Source organism: Bos indicus x Bos taurus, chromosome 2, assembly GCF_003369695.1.
Source record: "Bos indicus x Bos taurus breed Angus x Brahman F1 hybrid chromosome 2, Bos_hybrid_MaternalHap_v2.0, whole genome shotgun sequence".
In the NCBI taxonomy this organism is placed as follows: Eukaryota; Metazoa; Chordata; class Mammalia; order Artiodactyla; family Bovidae; genus Bos; species Bos indicus x Bos taurus.
This window is the reverse complement of record NC_040077.1, coordinates 37,236,527-37,251,389: the sequence shown is the minus strand read 5'-3', so window position 1 is coordinate 37,251,389 and position 14,863 is coordinate 37,236,527. Positions and strand designations below refer to the sequence as shown.

The 14,863-nt window shown below is 42.8% G+C and overlaps 1 protein-coding gene across 6 annotated transcripts in view; it reads left to right on the top strand.

Annotated features, from left to right (window-relative positions):
* The first annotated feature begins 752 nt into the window (after positions 1 to 752).
* TANC1 (tetratricopeptide repeat, ankyrin repeat and coiled-coil containing 1) overlaps positions 753 to 14,863 on the top strand; it is a 252,456-nt gene continuing 238,345 nt past the window's right edge. For 5 of the 6 annotated variants that reach the window (XM_027560022.1, XM_027560005.1, XM_027560042.1 and 2 more), the window contains exon 1: positions 753 to 909. The gene's annotated coding sequence lies outside the window, so the exon portion shown is untranslated. The remainder of the gene's footprint in view (positions 910 to 14,863) is intronic. The other variant, XM_027559999.1, reaches the window with a different exon arrangement.

The window sequence follows — 14,863 nt, the reverse complement described above, 5'->3', positions numbered from 1 at the left end:
TTTCCTGCCTCCATACCTCCCTCCTCCCACGATACAAGCATGACGTTAGCACTCCATGTGTGTGTGCACAAAACACAGGGCCACCCGTGTGTGTGTGTGTGTGTGTGTGTGTGTGTGTCTGTGTGCGTGCGTGCAGACAACACAGGACCAGCCCGGAGCGGTGGGAGGAGGCTGCGGGGACACGGCCCCGGGGACGTCCGAGGCAATCACCGGTCCCTGAACTTAATTCGAGTTCGGGAAAGAAAAAGACACAGCAGGCGAGATGCCCTTTACACCTCCCATCTGCTTTAGCTCATTCTTGCCCTAGAAAGTGAGTGTGTGTAGTTAAGTGAGGCAGAGAAAATTTAAGAAAGCCACACAAGTCACCCTAAAGGATCCACCAAAACTTCAGCTTGCTTAATTGCTCCCAGATGTCCTCCTCGGCTGTTTTCAACAAGCAGCAAGGAGGGAAGGCCAGGCCACTTCACTGATTTTTAGAGGTTGAAGAAAAAAAATGCAATCACACATTTTGATCCAATCCTGGAAGGGCCCAAACGCAGCCGCAGGGACTAGGCCCCCTGAGCGAAGCTAGAGTCCCTGCAGAAAGTTCGCGCGCCGCGTCCCACTGGTTCCGGGAGCAGCCGCAGCCCGGGGCGGGAAGGGACGCGGGAGGCGCGGCCCGGCGGGCGCGCGAGAGGAAGGTGCCTTCGGGAACACGCCCAAGGGCGGGGATTCGCGCTGCCAATGAGGCCCCGGTGTGCGAGGCTGGGGGACGGGCCGGAGCGCAGCCTTAGCAGTGGCTGCTGCAGGAGCAGCGGCCGCCTTGGGAGCCGGAGGAGAGGCAGCTGCGGAGCGCTGAGCTGGCCGCGCCCCGAGGCCCGGCCCTGGGGGTGGGTAACAGCGCCGAGGAGCTGGAAACTTTCCCGGCAGGTAACTCCCGCCGCCCTGGCGCCGCCGCCGGCCTCCGCGAGTCCCTAGCCGCGCCAGCTGCTGCAGTGCAGAGGGGAGCAGGGGTCTGGGGAGAGGAGAGGGCGATGGGGAGAGTGGAAAGGCATGTGGGAAAGTTTCTGGAGCTTCCCTGCCCCCCTTCGTTGGGCACACCCGGGAGCTTTCCGGAGATAGGCACGGACATGTTGTGCGCTCCGGGCCTTGATCCTGGCGGCTCCGGAGGGTCGGTGCCTTCCCTTCGCCTGCCCTCCTCGCCGGACCAATCTGGCCCGGGCAGAGCTGAGGTTCGGGGGCACCGGGATCTTGTGGCCGCACACTTGAGTTTCGGGACCACCCCCGCCTGGCGCGCCTCCGCGCTCCCCTTTCCGCCTCCTCTGTAGCTTTCGGGCTTGGCAAGGGCCTGGGCTGCGCCTGGTACCTGGGGCGGGGGAGGCGGGAGAGAGGCGCGCCTGGCACGGCGGGGTCCAGAGTACCCCCGAAGTGTAGATGAGCGCGGGTCGCGAAGTTGGCGGGTTGAACTTAAGCCTCTGGGGGAGTGTAGTGCCCCACTCTGGGTCGAAAGTATTGTTCGCTTCCGAGAACACTGCGATGAGTATATCCACGTTCTTTTGGGGGTGGGGTGAGGGGGGATGAGCAAGGATTAGACATTGAGGGAGAGTTCGAGATCAGGATTGTGTTCTTGGAGAATGAAGGTGCTCAGTTCTTTTGGGGGACTTATGTCAGGGCGCACGTTCTTTTTGGGAGACTTTGGGGTGCGGGCGCGCTGCTTTGGGGGTGTGAGGGGCTCCCGGCTTTGGCGCGGCAGCTTTCCGGAACGGCTGGCAAGGAAGGAAGCCCCAAGGCATTATGCGCCGTGTTTGCAGACAGAAACGGCTCTGAACCGGCGTTTTCAAAACTTAGTTTACTTATTGTGTAAGGCTCCGGGAGGAAATGCGGCGGTGGTCAGGTAGAATCCCGGCGCCGCGGCCAGGGTTTCAGAGGACAACGGGCTCGGCGACGGTCTTCCCCTCCCAGCCCCCTCCGGCCCACTTCTGACAGCCCCAGATCCCCGTTCCTCGAAGGATGGGACTCGTCTAGGTAGCTCTGTTCCCTGCAGTGGAGTCGGCTCCTGGAGGTTAGGAGGGTACCTTCATCTTGAACTTGACCCCAGGAGCATCGCCGTCTGGGCGAGATACAAGGAAAAAGGAAGCTGAATCTTCCCTGGGGATGGGCCTCGAACTCTGGCAAGGAAAGGAAGAGCTTGGTTTAGAATCTTTGAGGAATGGGCTTAGGACTGCTGAGGTCATTAACTCCAAATGCCAGGCCATCAGACTGTAGAAGTTAATGTGTTTGGAGGGGGTGGGAATGGGAGAAGAAAGGAGACACCTGGTTAGTTGGTGCGGAGTTGGTATTTCTCTGTAGTGGAAATGAAGGGAGTCTGCCTCTCTGCTTTCGCCAGAGCCGCTACTCACTCACTCTCTTTTTTCCTTTCCTGGGTCTTTTTTCCCTTCCCTTATTCTTGCCAGCTTGGCACTCCTGGGGAGAGGCTGGGGGAGGAGAGAAGAAAGCAGTTGGGAACCTTCCCTGGCCAACTTGGAGGTATTTAAGATCTGCTACTAGGAAGATTCCAGGATTTTAACAGCTGCTTCTTGATTGCTGGGAATGAAAGAATTTATGAGCCACTGAGAGCTGTTCATTATAGTGGTAGTCTGAATGTTTTACTCATCTAAGCTACTTAAAGACCTCACAAGGGACCTTCCCTAGGGATGCCAGTTTCTGCAAAATTCGTGTCAGCCAGAATGCTTGGTGGGTGTCAGTGAGAACTCATTGTAAGTATATCTTGGCGGTATTAAGATGAAAAGTATGTGGGAGTAAAGGAAATATGGTATCTGACATCCTCAGGACTTCCTCCTAGGGTTGCTCCTGTTACCTGCCAAGTGAATTCGGTCCAGGCTTCCGGATTGTTGTGATTTGACAATAAGAGGTGGGAAATAGTGTCATCGATTTTAGTGGAGGCAGGAAAGTCCAGAAATAAATTTAAGGTCACTTTTCATGACCCTGTCTTTCAGCTGTGAGTCTGCAAACTTAAGTTTTGCTGGGATGTGGAAGCCATGGTTTTCCTGCTTTTTTGGTTTAGCCACCAGAATGTCTAAATTATCATAATTTATGTCCAGTGTGGAACTAAAACATAACTGATTCATAGTCAGCCTTTTTCTACTTCCCATAACAGCCTGTAGAAAAGAACATTTTGTCTCTTTAACCACACACAATTTATTTGGTGCCATAGTGGGTTTTTGATATTGGGTGATTGAGGGCACAAATTTAAAGACAGTGGAATTTTCTCGATTAAACTGTTCATTTTTAGGCAACATCCCCTTCTGAGTTGCTGATTAATTCTTTATCTCCCAGGAACATTAAAATCAGTATCCCTGGGCTGGTAGAATTGTAATTCATATTATAATGATGCCTGCCGGCATAGCTGGACGTTTGTGTTATGTCGATATTTCCATCAGGCGTTTCTAACCCAGTTGTAAAGGTTTCTGTCTGGGTTGGGTTGCAAGTAGGCTGAGGGTCTCATAGTCAGAGAGATGGCTTTGTTTTTTACCTTTCTGATGAAAAGTTTAACTTGTTACAGGAATAAAGTTTACACAAACAAAATAAAGCAGAATAAATATATGTATTGCTGGGGAGGGATTTGTATTCGCAGGATAGCTTTGTTTTGAACCATCTTTTAAAATGCATATTTCAATAGAGGAAAAACTAGAACCTCTTCCTAACCCCCTACCAGTTTACAGATGTTGTCAGTATACTAGGTTCTTTAGCCTTTCTGGGCCTTAGTTTTCTCATTATCATTCCTAAAATGAGATTATCTTTCAACTATAAAGTTCTGTGACTGTCCAATAGTTGGAGAAATGTAGGTATTCTGGAGCTAGTTCTGTAATATTAAAGTAGTACTTTGGTGTTTATAAAGTGCTTTACTTACATATTATTTTCTTAAACCCTTAGTTAAGTAAACTGAGGCTGGGCAAATTAGATCAGTTTGCTTAATATCATCTGTAAACAGTGGAGGTGAGCTTGAACCTAGGTCTTTTGATTCTTTATATTCCAACCCCCATATCTCTATTTATGAAGTCACAAGTGAATTGGCTAAAACTTGGCAGACAGACTTAAGTTACTATGTGGCATTTTCTCATAATATTTCATTTATGAGTTACTTGGGTTTCAGAACCCCAGGGTTAACATCTATGTTTTGATGTCAGAGATTAAAAACAGTTCAGTAATAATGATAATAGAACATTCTCCCCAAGAGAGTTTCAGAAATTCATATACCTTAAATTAATCATTTGTTTATTTCCAACTTATTTTTTTATTAAGTAGACTTCAGGATCTGGTGTGATTTATAATCCCCATTTGTAACCCAGACAGCATTCTTAAGGAAATCACTTCTCAAATCTGTGCATCTTTTTTAAAATAAGTAATAAATATATCATTTGCTTTTCATCTTGGTATCTCTCAGCTGAATTACAAAGCCTGGATAAATGTCCCATTTTTGGTGAAATTGTTCTTGGGCTCTTTTTACTGCTGTCTGGATTAGTCTGATTTTGCACCACTTGCTGTGCAAAAAAGAAAAAAAATGCTTCTGTTATGCTATTGGTTTAATGGTAAAGAAGTGGTAGGCTGCAAGTGACCCATTTTCATGGACTCTAAATGTTTATACTGTGCCCTGCTTGCCTATTTAAGAGTACTGAGTGCAACTTGACACTCATTTGGAAGCTGGTATGGATTTTCTTTAAAGGGTTCTAAAATAAATTATGTGCTATTATAGACTCTTTTATGTCTGAGCAACTTGTCCTTCTTCAGCTTCTTAAACTTATACTCAGAAGACCATCTTTTCAAAATAACTAAGCAATTAATGAGTACCCGTTGTTGTTCAGTTGCTAAGTTGTGCCCCCACTCTTTGCAGCCCCGTGGACTGCAGCACACCATGCTTCCCTGTCCTTCACTATCTTCTGAAGTTTGCTCAAACTCATGTCCCTTGAGTCAGTGATACTGTGTAACCATCTCATCCCCCTTCTCCTCCTGCCTTCAGTCTTTCCCAGAATCAGGGTCTTTTCTAATGAGTCACATCTTCACATCAGGTGGCCAAAGTATTGGAGCTTCAGCATCAGTCCTTCCAGTGAATATTCAGAGTTGATTTTCTTTAGGATTGACTGGTTTGATCTCCTTGAAGTCCAAGGGACTCTCAAGAGTCTTCTCTAGTATCACAACTCTAAAGCATCAATTCTTTGGTGTTCAGCCTTCGTTATGGTCCAGTGGCCATTCTGACTGGTGTGAGGCGATTGTAGTTTTGATTTGCGTTTCTCTAATAATGAGTGATGTTGAACATCTTTTCAGGTGTTTATTAGCTATCTGTATATGTTCTTTGGATAAGTGTTTGTTAGGTCTTCTGCCTACTTTTTGATTGGGTTGCTTGTTTTTCTGGTATTGAGCTGCATGAGCTGCTTGTATATTTTGGAGATTAATCTGTTTCATTTGCTGTTATTTTCTCCCACTCTGAGGGACCTTTTCCCTGGTGCCTCAGACAATAAAGAATCTGCCTGCAATGCAGGTGATCAGGGTTTGATCCCTGGTTTGGGGATCCCTGCCATTGAGAAGAGAATGGCAACCCACTCCAGTATTTTTGCCTGGGAAATCCCATGGACAGAAGAGCCTGGTGGGCTATAGACCATGGGGTCGCAAAGACACTACTGAGTGACTAACACTTTCATATCCATACATGACTACTGGAAAAACCATAGCTTTGACTGTATGGGCCTTTGGCTGACTGTAAAAAGGCTGCCATTTCCAGGTATGTGTGTAGAGAGAGAGAGTTATGAAGCAGTAATAAAGTTGGGAGAAGAGTTACCAGTGTGCTAGAAGGGGACAAGAGCAGCAAAGCAGAAGAATGGCTTCTGGTTTTTATTATAGGGGAATAGATTTTGAAGGATAGGAGAGGATTTAGATAAAGAAGGCTCTCGAGAAACATCTTGTACAGCATAGAACAGGTTCTGGTTTGGGTTGGGTTTCCCTGTTACTGATGGAAGTAACCCTCCTAGGATAGATGTCCTCTTTAGGGGTTCCCAAAGGTGTGTGTGATCAAGGAGAATATTCTGGAAAGAAGAGTCGCATAGGTAGAAATGTCAAGGACAAGAAAAGCATTGCAAAGGGATGGCATAGTCCCTGGATTTTAGTCCCCACAGATTTCACCACTACCGTGAGGGAATTTATTAGTAGAAATCTTCCAGTCACAACTATATGTAGATGTGAACCCAAGATGTTCAGCTGTATAGCCCAGAGCCACGGTGACTCACCACCCTCCCTTGCATACCCAGAAGAGACTTAATACCTCTGTGAGTTGGGGTTGGATTTGGGGAAGTCTCTAAGCAACACTTGGATGTGATCTTCTCATGCATATATACTCATGCAAAAGTAGGATTGTATATTACACGAACTTTTAAAGAAATTCGAAAAAGATTTGACATACAAAGGTACATATAATGTATTTGCACAGAGTACAGTGTATGCTTATGTGATATGCTCCCTCTGCTCCACCCCTGTTATATCAATACATTCTTTAGCACAGCTTTAATGGCTGTTTTGTAAATTCATTACATACATTATTATAATTTGTTTAACCAAACCATTTTGACATTTAGGTGTTTGGAAAGAAATCTCTTAGGCTATCAGAGCCCTTTGTCTCAGGATGTGATTTACTCATCATTAAATCATAGGACCCAATAAAAAAATAAAGTAAAAAAAAAAGTCAGAGAGCCCAGCACATAGGGATACCTGGCTGCTGGTAGCTTCAGAACCTCACATCATCAAGAAACTGACTCTGAGGAAGTTGGGGGGGCAGTGGGAAGGGACGGACTTGTACGCATTGCTATATTTAAAATGGATAACCAGCAAGGACCTACTGTAGAGTACAGGGAACTCTGCTCAATGTTTTGTGACACCCTGAATGGGAAGGGAGTTTGGGAGAGAGTGGATTCATACGTATGTATGGCTGAGTCACTTTGCTGTCTACCTGAAACTATCACAGCATTATTAATCAGCTATACTCCCAATATAAAATAAAAATATTAAAAAACCCAAAAAAACAAAACTGAATCTTTGTTCTCAGTTCCAATTTGGGAAAACCCTGGAGAGAGCTCAGATTGGCTTGATGCCAGCCAATAGAGAGTTACAGTTGGCAAGTCTCCTTAGGTCCACAAGATGGGACTGTGGGGAGACAAAGTATCCCACACAGAAGGGGGTTATTTTTAATGGAAGAGGGAGTGAATGTGGCTCAGTCGTGTCCGACTCTGTGACCCCATGGACTGTATAGTGCATGGGATTCTCTAGGCCAGAATACTGGAATGGGTAGCCTTTTCTTTCTCGAGGACCCGACCTTGGGATTGAACCCCGGTCTCTCACATTGAGGGAGCTGGGTAAACAAAAAGGGCTTGTTGCCTAATGCAGGATAGGTTTCCAGAAGTGGTATTGCTGGTTATAACTCCATACCAATATGTGGAAGAATATGAACCTTTTTAATGCTTCTGTGATATATACACTGTAGTCTTGAGAGTAGTAGACTTTTCCACATTCTGTGGGTATCTGAATGGCTGCATGCTCAGGCACTTGGGTAATAGGGTATTGAATTACTGCAAAAAAAAAAAAAAAAAAGAGAGTTGGTCATTATTCCCATGTAACCCATTATACTCCCTTCTGTCTGCCATGCTTTATTCTAAATTACTGGGGATTAGTAACATCAATTATTAATGTTTATTGAGTGCTTGTTGACTCTGAGCTAGATGACTGAATTTAAAAAATTACGTGGGAATGAAACAGTGTTGTTCTTTCTTCATCCATTGTCCTACATACACAAAGCGCTGTGGCAGAGGTAGTCTCTTGCCCATACCACAGCATTCCCCTTCCTGGTCCTCCCTTCCTTCTTGTGGCTTAAACCAGCAACCCTTTATTTGCTTGGAATTCAGAAACTGGAGCTGAGTTCTGCTGGGTGGTTTTTCTGCCTGGGTCTGGGCTCACTCAGGCTCTGGTGGTTGCATGATTCATTGCAGGGGCCATTGCTGTAATAATTTACCATGTTGCTTGATAATATGACCCTGCTTTTGGTTAGTTTTCCATTGCCCATGTGTTTCAGGGTAAGTTGGGTGTATTTTCTGCCCCAGGTAGTGAATCTTGATTAAGCCAAGTCAACTTTAGTAATACCATACCTGTTGCTAGTGACTGGTTAATGAGTAAGGGTGTGACCAACTATATTTCCTACTATACTGGGAGCCCAATATTGTCAGCAAAATAAAACAGGTTGAAAGTCTGAAAATCATAAAGATGTAAGGGGCCTAAGACCATGGTGACTTTTTTTTTTAGCTGCAGAATTAACCAACCCTGAAACCACTGTGACTCAGAACTTCTTATGTGGGGAATTTTTTTTTATTATTGTTTGAAGCAGTGATTCCCCAAGTAGAGTGTGCCAGACCATCCAACATGGGAAGAAATATTAGAAGTTTGTTGAGAAAAAAGCTTTACTAATATTTAACAGATGAGTTGACACTAGTTGGTATATCTGAGAGTCTTCTGTACTTAGGTTATACAAGGTCACCTGAGGGCAGAGGAGGCATTTTACAACCTGCTGGAATTGACAATGGCACTCTCATTCCTATTCTTGCCTTTGGTGAACTCTATCCATGTAGACAGATTTATGGGTTATATCATCTAGTTTTAAGTAAATTGGCTCCTTCAAAATAGGCAAGTGGTTTAAAAAAGATTCTTTCAAAGAAAGTTAAATGATAATGATGTAAATCTAAAATCCATAGGAATAAGAAAATGTCTTATTTGAGATTAGGGAATGACTTTTAAATCAAATTTAATGAGTTGGCACCAACATTGTGTATAGAGGTATATTAACAAATACAAATAAACTTGGGAATACTGTTTGAATCATTCTCATCCTTTAAAGAGTTTTTAATGGATGTTTTATCACGTATGGGTCTCCCTGGTAATTGATAACTCTAGGGCTTCCTTTGTGGCTCAGCTGGTAAAGAATTCACCTGCAGTGCAGGAGACCTGGGTTCAGTCCCTGGGTTGGGAAGGTTCCCTGGAGAAGGGAAAGGCTACTTATCCACTCCAGTATTCTGGCCTGGAGAATTCCATGGACTGTGTAGTGCATAGGGTCGCAAAGAGTCAGACATGACTGAGTGACTTGAAGAAGAAGAAGAAGAAGTGTTTTAATTTCATATAAACTATCGGGGGATATAGGTTTCCTTTTTTTTTTTTTTTTTTTTACTGTTAGGGCTACATGATCAAAAGGTTTTGAGACCACAGTTTAAGTCACTTGTTGTCCCTTATTTTCATGTACTTGTGTTACTTAAAGCCAAAAACACCACAGCTAATGTAAGGACAGGTAAGACCCCTGGTAGTTCCCATCTAGGTTTCAAGATTCTCTGTGATATGATTTGTAACTTTCTTTACCAGACCCAGTTGCCCTCTCTGTTTGTCTGCCACTGCGCCCCTGCTGGGTCCGTTGATAACCTACATCTTTTCAATTTTGCCTCGGAGGACTTGTTCTCCCCTCCTCCTACCACTGAAATTTTCATTGTCCTTAACGGCTTAGTTCAAGTAAATAGTGCTTTCTCATTCACATTTTTCTGATTTCCCCCTTCTGCCTCTAAATGGTTCCTTCTCTTTCACCTCCCTAGCACATTGCTTGTACATTGATTATAATGTTTTTCTCTGTTTGCCTTTTTATTGAAAAGTCATTTGCCTGCTTGCTTTGCCTATGGGTCGTAGGCTTCTTGGTGGTTGGGGTCCGGCTTGCCGTAGTCATTTTACAAAATTGCTTGTTTCCCCTTCTGAGGGAAAGGGAGGCAGGCAGAGAACTCACAGCTGTTAAATCCCCTTCTGTGCTGATTACCGTGGGGAGGGCGTCTTTCCTCCAGCTCCCTGCAACCTTAGGAGGTAGAAAGCGCCATATACCTGTGAGGGATCTGAGAGCAGGGAGCACACACAGTCAAGACAGGAGGATCTGGGATCCAAACCACGGTCACTTTATTTCAAAACTGCCCTCATACATGTTGCCTGCAGTTACATGTTGTCCTTCTTTCACGTGGGAACACTGGCATGAGTGAAAATGGAAAACTCCATGGGATGTTGCTACAAAAATATTCCTGGACTATCCTGGGCAGGTATGGTGCGTTCAAAGGAGTCTGCTCTCCTTGTGCAATAATAGGAAAGGCCTGGAGGATTTTCTGTGTGTAGATCTAAATGCCTATGGACAGTTAGCTGTCTGCAAGTACCCTCAGGCAAAATCATGGGCAATAAAATAAGTCCCTACAATAGGGTCTGGCCTAAGAGTCCCAGTTGAGAGACAAGTGGTGAGGCTCTCTACTCTGCTCAGCTGAATCAAATTGTTTATGCCTATATTCTCTCTGGTGAGGATAATTGAGGGTTGATAGGTTGTCAGCTTTCAAGTTGAACCATGTTAGATATATGCTATCATGATGGAAAACAGGCGTCTCTCCAGGGTTTTGAGGGTCAGATGACGGAATGTATATGAAAGGGTTTTGAATGTTGTAAATTGCCTCCCAGATGCAAAGGAGACATCAGATTTGATTCTTTCCTTGTCGTAGTGACTTCTAACTTAGATTTCTTTGTTAGCCGTTTTTGTTCTCTTTCAAGTGAATTACCAAAGGATTTTTTTTAAGTGTTGGGGTTCTTAAATGGAATAGGATGCAGTTTTTCTAAACAAACAAGCAAACAAAGACCCAAAACCAAACTACAGATATTAGTTCACAGTTTGCTATAAAACTTTTAGCTGTGGAGTAAGTAGAGTTTGTGGTAAAGTGAATTTATCTTGGGATTTAGTTGTTCAGATACCCATAGAATCCACTTACAAGAATGGAACCACTTCTGGTGCATAAAGATGGGGGTCTTTGAGGTGAGTTCCTGGGAATCCTTAAGTACCATCAGTGGTTGAAGAGGTTTGACTTGGGGTTATATTTTGTTTTGTGTTTTGTTTCTGGGAAGCCAGTAACTTATTTTGAGGAGTCATTGCAGAGGATTTAGGGAGGGACCCTTCAAAATATCTCTAGGTAGTTTTGAAAGTGAAACTCAGTGTGGTTTGAAACTTAAGAATTTGAAATCTATTCCAATGAAGATTTACAAGAAAGTGGATGTGAATAACTAAAATTTTGCAGTGGCTATTTTCATATTACAGAGCGTGACATAAATTAAAACATGTTAATTTAACAAGTAAGTTACCAGAGAAGGAACTGGTGATCCACACCAGTATTCTTGCCTGAGAAATCCCATGGGCAGAGGAGCCTGGTGGGCTACAGTCCATAGGGTTGCAAAGAGTCGGACATGACTTAGTGACTAGACCACCACTACCACCATGATAATAACTTTCAGACTCAAAAGACAGAAAAAGTGCTGGTTCCTACGTTGCGAATAGATGCAGTTGTGAATATTTGATTATTCAGGGTTCTTGAAGCACGCATGTGACTTAAGAGAACCTTACCTCAGAGTGGTGTATGTCTATAAGGCAGCACTTCCCAAGGTGGGTTCCACAGAAACTGATTCTCAGAAAGTTAATAGATAGTATGCAGGGAAACAAGGTTTCTGTTTAAGTGGGAAAATCGGGGTTAATCAAAGTAAAACAGGTATTTACAGAACTTTTGACCATCCTTATTTCTAATATTCATTCTCAATCTCCTTGAAGGGAAACAGGATTTAGTATTTCTCAAATGGATTAAATTGTAGAAACATTTGCTAAGCATCTTTTAACCAACAGACAATGTTGGATTGCTTAATTTGCTTAAATTATTTTAAAGCAAATCCAAGACAGTTTATAATTCACCTGATGAACTTTAGTATGCATTTCTAACTAAGGACTTAAGGAGAAAAAATCACCACCTCTTTATCACTTTAAAGAAAATTAACTGATTTCTTACGTTATCTAATTGTTCCCCGAATGTCAACTGTCACCATTTCTCATTTTGGGAATCAGGATTCGGTCGGGGTTTATGTACTGCACTGTGGGTTGTTGCTTTTGTCCCTGTTGCTTTTTTAAATATAGAAAAAGACTATCTGGCCACCTCCTCCCTCCCTCTCCTGACCTTCAGAAGAGAGCTTGTAGGATGTACATGTCTGGACTTGTTTCCTTGTGGTGGTGTTTATCTTGTTCCTCTGTCCCCTATATTTCCTCTAAACTAGAAGTTTTCCTTTAATCTCAAGGCAAGTTTAGATTCAGGTTAAATATTTTTTGCAAGAATATGTCCTAGACTATGCTTATGATTTGAGAATAGGCAATTTAATTTAGAATTCTTAAGTTACTTTTTAAAATATTAAGTATGACTTACAGTTTGTTTGGAAATTTATGAGTATATCAGGGGAGGGATGCAAGTTTGATTTATTCCAGTTGTGGTTGAAAACATGGTGGTATTCTGAGTAGCTGGCCTGGTTAAATGGGTATACGTTTTTAGTGTATCTTAAGATTATAAACCATATGACTCGGGTAAAATGGCTTGAGTGTGAAATGTTGCTGGTGGTGGAATTTTATTCAGAATGACAAGTTATCTGAATTATAATGGTAAAACATGGTTCTATAAAGATTTATTTCTAAACACATTAATTTAGAAATATGCATTAATTCTACCTACACTCGATAAATTTTAACAGTATTTTTCTGATAAATGCTTATGCTAATTTGAAGTATAGCCACAAATCTACATACACCCTCAGGGTGATAATTTTATATGTACATTGTCTTAGAAATTCAGACATGTAAATAAAAATTCATATTATAACTGACTTTGCTAACTTAATTTTATATTTAAGTTTTTTCCCTTGATAGCTTTCCAAGTGCTTGTTTTATGTCTGGGAAAAATTAAAGGAGCTTTGTGTGTATTAATGAAGACTAGTATGGTATATATAAAGTAGCTTTGATGGAGGGATGAAAGCTATTGTTGGCAAATCCCAGCATAGTCTTATGTTTAACCCCTTAGTGGGCAGCAATACTATTTCATATATTACAGTTTGCCTTTTGTGAATAATAAGGTGCCTTGGATAGAGCAGTGCTTTGTAACTAAACAACACAGCTTTTTTTCTCCTCCTTAAAAAAAAAAACTAATCTGTAGGAGGATGGGGCTTTCCTGGTGGCTCAGTGGTGAAGAATCCGCCTGCAATGCAGGAGACATGGGTTTGATCCCTGGGTGGGGAAGATGCCCTGGAGTAGGAAATGACAATCCACTCCAGTATTCTTGCCTGGAAAAGCCCATGGACAGAGGAGTCTGACGGGCTACAGTCCATGGGGTTGCAGAAGAGTCAGACATGACTTAGCAACTGAAGAACAACAACAAATATATAGGAGATAGTGAAAAAAGCATGATCTTTGAAGCTAGAGGAATCATAGGTGGATTACTGGATTGCTGTCTCTTTGTAAAATGGGATAGTAATTCCTGTATCGTAGGGTTCATGCCAAGACTAAAGGTGAGAACCTATACAAAATAATTAGCACTGTGCTTGGCTAATAGATATGCAGATGACACCAGCCTTATGGCAGAAAGTGAAGAGGAACTAAAAAACCTCTTGATGAAAGTGATAGAGGAGAGTGAAAAACTTGGCTTAAAGCTCAACATTCAGAAAATGAAGATCATGGCATCCGGTCCTATCACTTCGTGGGAAATAGATGGGGAAACAATGGAAACAGTGACAGACTTTATTTTTTTGGGCTCCAAAATCAATGCAGATGGAGATTGCAGCCATGAAATTAAAAGACACTTACTCCTTGGAAGGAAAGTTATGACCAACCTAGATAGCATATTCAAAAGCAGAGACATTACTTTGCCAACAAAGGTCTGTCTAGTCAAGGCTATGGTTTTTCCAGTGGTCATGTATGGATGTGAGAGTTGGACTGTGAAGAAAGCTGAGCGCCGAAGAATTGATGCTTTTGAACTGTGGTGTTGGAGAAGAGTCTTGAGAGTCCCTTGGACTGCAAGGAGATCCAACCAGTCCATTCTAAAGGAGATCGGTCCTGGGTGTTCTTTGGAAGGAATAACGCTAAAGCTGAAACTCCAGTACTTTGGCCACCTCATGCAAAGAGTTGACTCATTGGAAAAGACTCTGATGCTGGGAGCAGGAGGAGAAGGGGATGACAGAGGATGAGATGGCTGGATGGCATCACCGACTCGATGGACGTGAGTTTGACCTCCGGGAGTTGGTGATGGACGGGGAGGCCTGGCGTGCTGCGATTCATGGGGTCGCAAAGAGTTGGATGTGACCGAGCGACTGAATTTGCCTAATAGGTGCCCAAAACAGGTCCTTTTCTTCCTTCTACTCTTAACTCTATTTTTAAATTCAACTTCTGGAGCAGTAAATGAATGAAAATTTTCATTTGTTCTGAGTGTTTTAGAAATTGCTAATTTTAAAATGCTTGTTATAGAAGTCCAGATAAGAATTTGATTTCTTTTTTTAATTTTTATTTTTAATTGGAGGATAATTGCTTTACCCTATTGCCTTAGTTTCTGCCATACATCAACACGGACTAGCCATAGGTATACAAGAACTTGATTTCAAGATAACTTTTACGTGTGGTTTGTCAGTCACTTATATTAAAACAACTAGACAGATGTCTATATGAAATGTTTTGAACAAACAAGTGAGACATTTTTAGATGGTAATATATAAAGGAGAAGGAACCAGAGAATAAAACGGATATTCTATTATTGCCATGAGGTTATTGCTAACAAACCGCCTGGTTTTAATGAAAGTCAGTATGTTAAAAAGTCCATTTATTTACTAAGTCTGTGAGACCGTGAGCTACTTCAAAGACTTTCAGTTGAGTTTTGGTGGAGTGCGGTTTACAATAATAAACTTTATTTTATTTAGATGGTGTAAGTCTGCAGTGCCACTCTCCAGT